Raw genomic sequence first — 12,024 nt, forward strand, 5'->3', positions numbered from 1 at the left:
TCCACCATGACCTTCTTTAGTACAGAAGCCAATTCTGGGAAATGCAATAGATTGAAATAAGTACAATGAATTTAGGGGGCAGGAGTACAATGCTTGGAGCTGCCATATGTTGAAAGCTGATGATAGTGGATGGATGTTTAGTTTAGAGATACAGCACGGAAACAGGCCCTTCAGCCCACCGGGTCCGTGCTGACCAGCGATCCCCACACACTAACACTATCCTACACCCACTAGGGACAACTTTTACATTTGCCAAGCCAATCAACCTACAAACCTGTGCGTCTTAGGAATGTGGGAGGAAACCGGAGATCTCTGAGAAAACCCACGCAGGTCACAGGGAGAAAGTACAAACTCCGTACAGACAGCACCTGTAATCACGATCGAACCCGGGTCTCCGGCACTGCGTTTGCTGTAAGGCAGCAATTACCACTGTACCACCGTGACTGCCCTAGGATGTTTAGCTACTTTTTTCCCCACACGGTGTACCTGCTATTGTTCCTTTTTATCTTCAACTGCCTTGTGGCCTTTTGCTAATGTCCCTGCCCACCCAACAGGGCACGGGTTATTGATTGGGGACGATCAGCCATGATCACAATGAATGGCCTCCTCCTGCACTTATTTTCTATGTTTCTATGTAAGGGTTGCATTTGGTAAATGGAAGCTAGTGAGGGAAGTTGATTCACAGCCACTGGCCAGGGTCCAGTCCTGTGCACACATTTTTGAAGGTTATGATCTTATCTAATTAACAGGGACCGTGAGTTAATTGATAAAGACAGCAGGATTGTGATGAATAGGTATCCTAGAGCAGCACTGGAAGACTAGGCACGTGGTTTAATTAGTTTAGACAGGTGCAAGTTATAATGGAAGCTGAGATTGTGACAAATATTCGCACGTATGATTTTATGGTGTTTTTATATGCAATGTATTCTATGTAATGTCTTTTATCTGGACCTAGCGTCTGAAATAAAGTTTATATTATATATATATTACTAGCCGGCTAGTTACACATCAGCACTGGTCCCACTTGCAGTAACTAAGGCCATGGGTGGGAGAGGCAGAATTTGGCCCATCAAGACTACTCTGCCATTCATTCATGGCTGATCTATCTCAGGAAAAATGTTCCCCATGTTGGGGGGAGTCCAGAACCGGGGGTCACAGTTTAAGAATAAGGGGTCGGCCATTTAGGACTGAGATGAGACGAAAACCTTTTCACCCAGAGAGTTGTGAATCTGGAATTCTCTGCCACAGAAGGCAGTGAAGGCCATTCACTGGATGTTTTCAAGAGAGAGTTAAATTTAGCACTTGGAGCTAAAGGAATAAAGGGGTATGGGGAAAAAGCAGGAATGGGGTACTGCCATGGATGATCAGCCATGATCATGTTGAATGGTGCTGGCTCGAAGGGCCCAATGGCCTACTGCACCTATTTTTCAAATGTTTCCCTCTTAACCCCATTCCGCCTTCCCCCCCATAACCCCTGACACCTGTACTAATCAAGAATCTAGCTCTGCTGTAAAAAATATCCATTGAGAATATGCATCAATTATAGACACCACCCTATGAAATGGTGTTGGTTACTCTACTAATTGAAACGTAGAGATATGCTTTGGCCAGTTAAGCAGGGGCAACGGGATGGAGTTACACGAGGGGTGTCTCGTTACAGTGACTGGTTGATGGCTGCGATGGCTGATACTAGAGGTCATGGCTCGTGAGACAGGTGGATGGGCTGGAATTCAGGAAGGATGCAATCCAATACACTGCAAGGCACTCTTCACCCTGGGAACTATTTAGATGACGAGACACTGAGGACAAAGATTGCATAACACGTGAAGCTCTGGCCTCCAAACCATTTTTTGCGTAAATTGTGTGCAGTTCTGATCTAGCTATGAGGATATCACTAAGACAGAAAGGGAGCAGAAAAGATTCACAAGCATGATGCCGGGACTAGAGGGCTTGAGTTAGGAGAGTCTGGATCAATTGGTGCGTTCTCCTCCTCGTTTGGAACTACATGGGTCAAATGCAGAGAAGAATTACGAGGATGTTGCCAGGACCTGAGGGCCAGAGCTGTAGAGAGCGTTTGAGCAGGCTAGGGCTCGTCTGTGGAGCGCAGGAGTAATAGAAGTGCACAAAATATGAGAGGAATAGATAGTGTAAATGGTAATAGGATTAGAGGCTGGTGAGACTAGTACAGATGGAACATGTTAGTTGATGCGGGCAAGTTGGGCTGAAGGACCTGTTTCCATGCTGTATGACTCCTGGAGTCTTTAGCATCTTGAAGCCCGCAGTCTCTGGTAAGAAGAGGCCGATTCGGGAGCTCCATGCCACGGAGAGTTTCAACTGCCCCGACGTGGGAGTTTCGATCACCCCGACGTGGGAGTTTCGATCACCCTGACGGGGGCTCCGATTGTCGGCTGCGGGGGCTTTGACTGCCCCGACTGCGGGGAACAAGAGGAAGAAGATTGGACTTTATTGCCTTCCATCACAGTGAGGAATGTAGAATCCCCTGTGATGGATGTTTATGTGAACTTTTACATGGTTGTGTGGCTTGTTGCTTTCACTTAGTATGACTGTATGGGAACTCAAGTTTCACTGTTCCTTAACTGGTACATGTGACAATAAACACCAAATCCTGGCATCACATCACTCCAGTCCTCAAAAAACTTCACTGGCTTCCCATCTCCCACCGGATCACCTACAAAATCCTGGTCCTCACCTACAAAACCCTCCACCATCTGGCCCCCCCCATATCTCACTGACCTCCTCTCCCCCTACCAACCCTCACGGTCCCTCAGATCCACATCAGCCGGTCTCCTCTCCATCCACAAGTCCAACCTCCGCAGTTTTGGGGACAGAGCCTTCTCCAGGGCAGCTCCCAGGCTCTGGAACTCCCTCCCCCAACTGATCCGCAATTCCGTGTCCCTCACCACCTTCCAGTCCCGCCTCAAGACCCATCTCTTCACCTCTGCCTATCCTTAGCCCCACGTCCCCGTCCCTTTTCATCTGTGCATTAATTGCCTCATACTGTGTTTTGTATTGAATTCTGTCTTTACTTTGTGTACTAGTCATGTCTCTACTATTTATTTCATTCCCCTTACATGTTTTTCCTCTACATGCTCAATTTTTGTAAGGTGTCCTTGAGACTCTTGAAAGGCGCCCATAAATAAAATTTATTATTATTATTAATAAACTGACCTTGAAACCTTGAAGAAGGGTCCCGACTTTAAACGTCACATTTTCCTTTTCTCCAGAGATGCTGCCTGACCCGCTGAGTTACTCCAGCATTTTGTGCCTATCTACTATCAGAGGCCCTTTGGCCCACCATACCCATGCTAGCTATTGAGTGCCTATCTGTAATGATTCCAGTTAGCAGCACCCTGTGGCCTGTTATCACTCTAGAAGCTGTGCTAAAAGTGCAGGTCAGGCTCAGGCCAGTTCACAGCTGGAACATTGATAACAGAGAGGCAGAGATAAGTAATCACTGGAAGCTGGCACCAATGCTGAACCTGTTTTTATCACAAATCCTGTCATCGGTGTGAAGCTGCTATTGCTAAAGTTTTATCACAGACTCACATGATGCCGAAGTATCTGCAGAGTTTTATCACAGCAATGAAATTGAGCATTTCTATGTCAGGAGAATGAAGACCTGGCTTTGCAACACAAAATCCTAACATAACTTATTTTGCAAGATAACAACCAAAAGAATGTGGCAGCATGTCTGTGTAGTTTAGTTTATTTTGGAGATACAGTGCGAAAACAGGCCCTTCGGCCCACCGAGTCCGTGCCGACCAGTGATCCCCGCATATTAACACTATCCTTCACACACTGGGGACAATTTACATTTATACCATGTCAATTAACCTACAAACATGCACGTCTTTGGAGTGTGGGAGGAAACTGGAGCTCCCAGAGAAAACCCACGCAGGTCATGGGGAGACGTACAAACTCCGTACAGACAGCACCCGTAGTCGGGATGGAACCCTGGTCTCTGGTGCTGTGAGGCAGCAACTCTACCGCTGCGTAACCGTGCAAACCAGGTAAAGTGTTAAAGTGATGATGCCATTGGCGGTTATGTGGGGCAGGATTTGGAAGCAGAATGTTGAGCAGAGCTTTCTGTTATTAGTTGCAAACCATTTACTCATTCACTTCCTCATTTTTGCCCAGTGAGTTTATCTTGTGTGGGTTTTATTTCATACATTAAATTCTCTTTGAAGTTCCATCGCCTGTTCAATAGACATGTGATGAAACATCCTGGTACTAGATACCCATCTTACTTCCTCCACCCCATGTTCTCCTTTACCACTAGATATCAATAGCCAACCAGCAGAAGCCAACTTCCAGTATACATTCCTCAATACCAGTAATTGAGAAACAATCCATTGTGCAAGATGTTGTGAAGCATAAGGACTGATGTGTTTTGGCGAACGCTTGTCCCTCAACTGAAAGCTAACATTTGTTTGTTTTTTATCACATTGCTCTTTGTTTACTTTACTTTAGAGATTCAGCGTAGAAACAGGCCCTTCGGCCCATCGAGTCTGTGCCTCCACCCTGTACACATGCACTATCCTACACATACTGAATTTACATTTTTACTGAAACTAATCAACCTACAAACCAGCACGTCCTTGGAGCGTGGGAGTAACTGGAGCACCCGGAGAAAACCCACAGTCATGGGGAGAACGTACAAACGCCGTACAGACAGCACCTGTGGTCAGGATCGAACCGAGGTATCTGGCACTGTAAGGCAGCAGCTCTACCCACTGTGCCACCATGCCACCTTTGGCTTCTTTGGCAAAGCAGAAATGAGCAATTCTTTTTCTCAGAAAAGTGGTTGTATCTCAAAATGTTTAATTGGCTCTGAATTTCTTGGAAAATCCAAGAGTGGCGAAAAGTTGCTGTACAAATGGTAGAGCATTGGCTGTAGCCGCTGGGCCTTCAGTGGTAGAGCATTGGCTGTAGCCACTGTGCCTTCAGTGGTAGAGCATTGGCTGTAGCCGCTGGGCCTTCAGTGGTAGAGCATTGGCTGTAGCCACTGGGCCTTCAGTGGTAGAGCATTGGCTGTAGCCACTGGGCCTTCAGTGGTAGAGCATTGGCTGTAGCCACTGGGCCTTCAGTGGTAGAGCATTGGCTGTAGCCACTGGGCCTTCAGTGGTAGAGCATTGGCTGTAGCCACTGGGCCTTCAGTGGTAGAGCATTGGCTGTAGCCACTGGGCCTTCAGTGGTAGAGCATTGGCTGTAGCCACTGGGCCTTCAGTGGTAGAGCATTGGCTGTAGCCACTGGGCCTTCAGTGGTAGAGCATTGGCTGTAGCCACTGGGCCTTCAGTGGTAGAGCATTGGCTGTAGCCACTGGGCCTTCAGTGGTAGAGCATTGGCTGTAGCCACTGGGCCTTCAGTGGTAGAGCATTGGCTGTAGCCACTGGGCCTTCAGTGGTAGAGCATTGGCTGTAGCCACTGGGCCTTCAGTGGTAGAGCATTGGCTGTAGCCACTGCGGCTTCAGTGGATGGTCAACATGGCCAGAGTCACCATGAATTCAGGCTTGGTTTCTGTAGCAAGGCTGGAGTTTGTCAGCACCACACTGCTACTGCACAGAACCCCTCTGTTCCAAGGTCTCTTATGCATGGGGGACACAGCCCACAAAACGACCAGCTAATGACACAGCAGTAGAGTTGCTGCCTTACAGCGCCAGAGACCAGATTCAATCCTGACTACCTGTGCTGTCTGCACAGAGTTTGCATGTTCTCCCTGTGACCACTGAATTATCTCCGGGTGCTCTGGTTTCCTCCCACTTTCCAAAGACATGCAGGTTTATAGGTTATTTGGCTTCTGTAAATTGACCCTAGTGTGTAGGATGGGAAACTGGAATAACATAGAACTACTGTGAATGGGTGACCACTGGTCGCTGCAGACTCAGTGGGCCGAAGGGCCTGTTTCCATGCTGTATCTCTAAACATAAACAACAGTAAAACGGGAACAAAAGCTGAGATTAACTAACCTAGAAATAGAACCCAAGGCACTGTAGCTCACCACAAAACCTATTTAATTTCAGTGTTTATCTTGCACCAGATTTTTACAACTCCTGGAATAAACATAAATATCTCACATCCCTAGCTCTTAATCAGTTGTCAGTAAACCAAGTCCACACTAACCAGTTACTGATGCCAGTGTAAACCCTTCCAAACAATCTCCGCCACTAAATTGCCTCATGATGTTGAACTCCTCTGTTAGATCCATGATTCTTACATCTAGGGATTGGCATGTTCGATCCTGTTATCCTTGATCTAATGGCCACAATTGTAAAGAAGGTAATGGTAATATTCAGTAATCACCACACTTGATTTTGAGAACCCTTTGTGATACAACTTACATGATGTTATCTGGAATCTACAAAACCAGCATATTAAAATTCACATTCTCGCCCTGGAGACTGGGAGAGGAAGGCTCGGGCACCTAGAGTGAGGAAGGAGATCTGTGATGTTTACAGGATCTGCCACCTCACTGATTAGTCACCATGGACTTAGGCTGGGTACCTAGGCAAGGTTGGAGTCTATCAGTGCAACTCTACTATTTCACACAACACCTTTATGCCAGGTTTGGTTTCGTTTAGAGATACAGCGTGGAGCCACCAAGTCCACACTGACCACTCATCACCCGTTTACGGTAGTTCAATGTTATCCCACTTTTACATCCACTCCCTACACACTAGGAGCAATTGACAGAATCCAATTAACCCACAAACCCGCATGTCTTTGGAATGTGTGAGGAAACCGGAGCACCCGGAAGAAAACCACGCTGTCATAGTGAGAACGTGCAAACTCCCCACACAGATGGCACCCGTAATCAGGATCGAACCGGGGTCTCTGGCGGTGCGAGGCAGCAACTCTACCGCTGCATGAATGTACCGTCCCTCTTAGGCAGGAGGTCACTCAGCCCACAAAGTGACCAGCTGAGTGTAGAACAACAAAAGGTGAGATTAGGCATTTAAGAAATAGTACCCAAGGCCATTAGCAATTAGTAACTAACCATTAGTAATTCTGAGTCAATAGTTTGGCGCTAGCTTTTGCCAGATAACTCATCAGTAAAGTGGGTAGCGAATCGAATGGCTGTGTTGATTGGCCTTTTCCAACCTCCCGCAGGAGAATTGATAAGAAAGTGATGGGAAGATGTGATGTTTAGCATGAGGGTCCTCGTTCCATAGACCACTATAATGTCAGTGTGACTCAACAGCAGCCCACTACTGGCCAGTCAGTGAATTATATGCAAGTGGGAATATATTTACTCTTGACACATGAAGCATTAAATACACAAGTAAAAATAGCACTGCGTGCACTTAATCCCGAGGTACTGTACAGCCTGACTGTGCATCAACTAGAAATAACTGTTGGGTAAAGGCCAACGCATTTCAATCCTTTGATTTTGAACGTACAAAATTATTAAACAGCTTTAAAATGATAAAGAATGATGAGATGGATCAGGGTGAAGTGAGGAGTTTGCATTTGAGAGAAACAGCAAAACCTGTCAGCCTTTAACAACCTCTGGTATCTGGTCAATCTGACAACATGGATTCCAGAGGTAGCTCAGTAATTCCAGGTCTTTCATGGGATGCACGATTGCAATCCCTGCCTAGGTCTTGAGCCCAAACTCGATAACTATTTTAAAACATTTCTTACCGTAAAAAACACTCAAAATACTGGGATGAGGGGGAACCTCATTGAAACTTACCGAATAGTGAGAGGCTTGGATAGAGTGGACGTGGAGAGGATGTTTCCACTAATGGGAGAGTCGAAGACCAGAGGTCACAGCCTCAGAATTAAAGGGTGTTCCTTTAGGGAGAGGATGAGGAGGGATTTCTTTAGTCAGAGAGTGGTGAATCTGTGGAATTCTTTGCCACACAAGGCTGTGGAGGCCAAGTCAATGGATATTTTTAAGGCAGAGATAGATAGATTCCTGATTAGTACAGGTGTTAGAGGTTATGGGGAGAAGGCAGGAGAATGGGGTTAGGAGAGATAGATCAGCCATGATTGAATGGCGGAGTAAACTTGATGGGCCGAATGGCCTAATTCTGCTCCTATTCCTTATGACCTTATGACATGAAGTTAGATAAAGGTCACAATAAGAATACAATAGAGAGTTAAATCAAGGGTACACAAAATTGCTGGGGAAACTCAGCGGGTGCAGCAGCATCTATGGAGCGAAGGAAATAGGCGACGTTTCGGGCCGAAACCCTTCTTCAGACAGGTTCAGACAGAGTTAAATCAAGTTTGGTTTTGGAAGTAAACACAGGCTAGGACTCCAAGGCTGACATAGTTTAGTGCCCTGATCTGCTCTCACGGTGGGAAACTACCCATAACATCCTAGGATACATTTGGTCAGGCAGTGCAAGACCAGCAACACCTCCTCCTTTATAATGTTGACCTGCTTCAGGACATCATTCTTCCTTCACCGCAACTCATTAGCTTCCAAGTCCTTCTTCACTGCAGATACAGAGGAGATGTTTTCATTGAAGACCTTGTCCGTTTCCTTGTCCACATAGATCACATCATTCTCCATTATGTGGTCCTTCTCTCTCTCTAGTTACCCTTTATTCTGGATTTATTCAGAATTCTCCTTTAACATCAGACAGAGATATCTCATGGCCCTTTATTGCATTCCAATTTTCCTTCCTTTACTGATACTCGTCAAAACACTAGCTTGATCTCAGATGCCTATACCTGACGTATGCTTCTATCTTTTTCCTGACCAGACTCTGGGTATCTCTCATCAATCAACATTCCTGTATATTGCCTTTCAGCATAACAGAAACATGCTTCTATCTCACCTTCAAATGCCTCACACTTACCCGATGCCCAACTATCTATAAACAACCCCTCCCAATCAACTTTGGAGAATTCCTGCCTGAGGCAATTAAGGCTCGCCTTCCCACAATTTAGGACTTTAACTCGGGAACCAGTCTGGAACAAGGAACTGTGACTGTCCATAAGTGGAACAATGGTGCATCAGGGATGTTGTTACAGGTAGCAGTAAACAACATCTCAAAGCTTTGATACTGAGAATAATGAGCCATCTGTAATCTGCATTAGGGTTAGGGTAATGGGAACAGGTAGACACACTCTCAATTCACTGTTGGGATATGGTTATGTATCATGAACCTGTTCTTCTGATTAGTCACAACTAGAATCTAGAATTGGACCTGTGGCAAATCTAGACTTTGTCAACAAGAACCGAGCAGCATCAAAAGCCATTGTTGGTAATGATGGGATGCAGCTGAAGTTTCCATGAGGCAACAGTGGGAGATGCCCAGCCACTGTTAAATGATACCGTGTGACTTTCATCACAAATCTGGCGTTGGCAAAGTCATCACTGCTGTAATGTAGATGGGTGTGAGGTGGAGCAATTTGGCTGGAAGAATGTGGATGCAACATGATGAAGTTCAGCAGTTAGACATTAATTAACGTGGGTAAAAGAAGAACTCTCAAGGTTCAGGCACCCAGATACCAACAAATATGCCAATGCAGGTCACATTGAGTTTATAAAGTGGCTCAGACAGCATCTCTGGAGAAAAGGAATAGGTGACCTGTCTGAAGAACGATCTGAAGAAGGGTCTCGACCTGAAAAATCAGCTATTCCTTTTCTCCAGCGATGCTGCCTGTCCCGCTGAGTTACTCCAGCATTTTGTGTCTATCTTCAGTTTAAACCAGCATCTGCAGTTCCTTCGTACACATCTATAAAGTGGTTATTCAGCTGGTCTTTACGAGCATTTCTATGCTCCATGTGATGCCTGGCCTTAGACTAACCCTCTATTTCTCTCCTACCATTGCACAATGTAGCCTTTGTTTTACATTTAATTCATCTCCTACTAAAAGGAGTGTGATTCATGTGGGAAGTGTCCTCAGGATCCTGGACTGCATTGTTAAGGATATGTGGGTAAGCCTGAAGTCTGAAGAAGGTTCTTGACCCAAAACGTCACCCATTCCTTCTCTCCAGAGATGCTGCCTGTCCCGCTGAGTTACTCCAGCATTTATAGACAATAGACAATAGGTGCAGGTGTAGGTCATTCGGCCCTTCGAGTCAGCACCACCATTCAGTGTGATCATGGCTGATCATCCCCAATCAGTACCTCGTTCCTGCCTTCTCCCCATATCCCCTGACTCCGCTATCTTTAAGAGCCCTATCTAGCTCTCTCTTGAAAGTATCCAGAGAACCTGCCTCCACCGCCCTCTGAGGCAGAGAATTCCACACTCACAACTCTCTGTGAGAAAAAGTGTTTCCTCGTCTCCGTTCTAAATAGCTTACCCCTTATTCTTAAACTGGCCCCTGGTTCTGGACTCCCCCAACATTGGGAACATATTTCCTGCCTCTAATGTGTCCAAACCCTTAACAATCTTATATGTTTCAATAGATTCCCTCTCATCCTTCTAAATTCCAGAGTGTACAAGCCCAGCCGCTCCATGCTCTCAGCATATGACAGTCCCGCCATCCCGGGAATTAACCTTGTAAACCTACGCTGCACTCCCTCAATAGCAAGAATGTCCTTCCTCAAATTTGGAGACCAAAACTGCACACAATACTCCAGGTGTGGTCTCACTAGGGCTCTGTACAACTGCAGAAGGACCTCTTTGCTCCTACACTCGACTCCTCTTGTTATAAAGGCCAACATGTAATTCGCTTTCTTCACTGCCTGCTGTACCTGCATGCTTACTTTCATAGACTGATGAACAAGGACCCTCAGATCACATTGTACTTCCCCTTTTCCTAATTTGACACCATTCAGATAATATTCTGCCTTCCTGTTTTTGATACCAAAGTGGATAACCTCACATTTATCCACATTAAACTTAATCTGCCATGCATCTGCCCACTCCCCCAACCTGTCCAAGTCACCCTGCATTCTCATAGCATCCTCCTCACAGTTCACTGCCACCCAGCTTTGTGTCATCTGCAAATTTGCTAATGTTACTTTGAATCCCTTCATCCAAATCATTGATGCATATTGTAAATAGCTGTGGTCCCAGCACTGAGTCTTGCGGTACCCCGCTAGTCACTGCCTGCCATTCTGAAAGGGACCCGTTAATCCCCACTCTTTCTTTCCTGTCTGCCAACCACTTCTCTATCCATGTCAGCACTCTACCCCCAATACCATGTGCCCTAATTTTGCCCACTAATCTCCTATGTGGGACCTTATCAAATGCTTTCTGAAAGTCCAGGTACACTACATCCACTGGCTCTCCCTTGTCCATTTTCCTAGTTACATCCTCACAAAATTCCAGAAGATTAGTAAAGCATGATTTCCCCTTTTGTGTCTGTCTTTTTGTGGATAAGCCTAGATAGAGTTAATAGAATTGAGAATAGCACAGAACCAATTGTTGGGAATGACAGACACCTTGAACCTACTACTGAAATAACAGAGCACACGTGTAATGAAGCTGCAGGTGTTCTCCCAATCGGTGGTAGCCAGTGCCATCTTCTTCACTGCCGTGTGCTGGGGCAGCAGGATGAAGGCAGCAGACAACAGTAGGATCAACAAACTCATCAGGAAGGCTGGCTCTGTCCTGGGGACAGAGTTGGATTCATGGGAGGTGGCTCTTGGATGGCAGGATGCTCCTCAAACTGCAGAGCATCCTGGACAATACAGCTCACCCCCTCCATGACACACTGGTCAACCTGAGGAGCACCTACAGCAACAGACTGGTTCCACCATGATGTAGCACAGAACGCCACAGGAGATCCTTTTTCCCTGTGGCTATCGAGTTGTATAACTCCTCCCTCTTCTGCCGTGGGGTAGACTGATGCCCCCCCTCCTCCATATCTTTGCACATCCCCCAATCCTTTCCACTCGTCACTTTAATTTCATGTTTCATGCATCGTGTGCTTTATGACTGTTGGCAGATCAATGTCCCTCCTGGGATAAATAAAGTTCTCTTATCGTATCATATAAGTGCAGATTGAATCTGCTGCTGGGATAAGTGAACCACAGCTGGGAGCTGTAACTGAGAACCGTGACATACGACTGTAAGCTGTGATTGAGACTAGT

At 46.1% G+C, this 12,024-nt stretch overlaps 1 long non-coding RNA gene across 3 annotated transcripts in view; it reads right to left on the bottom strand.

Moving 5' to 3' along the window:
* The window catches only part of LOC116989663, a 45,388-nt gene that overhangs the window by 27,980 nt on the left and 5,384 nt on the right, over window positions 1-12,024 (bottom strand). The window contains exon 3 of one of the 3 annotated variants that reach the window (XR_004416281.1): window positions 6,847-6,939. The exons of the other annotated variants lie outside the window; for them this stretch is intronic. This is a non-coding gene — a long non-coding RNA (uncharacterized LOC116989663). Of the gene's footprint in view, window positions 1-6,846; window positions 6,940-12,024 lie in introns of those variants that run through there. 3 annotated transcript variants of the gene reach the window in all.

This window comes from Amblyraja radiata, chromosome 29, assembly GCF_010909765.2.
Source record: "Amblyraja radiata isolate CabotCenter1 chromosome 29, sAmbRad1.1.pri, whole genome shotgun sequence".
NCBI classification, from domain to species: Eukaryota; Metazoa; Chordata; class Chondrichthyes; order Rajiformes; family Rajidae; genus Amblyraja; species Amblyraja radiata.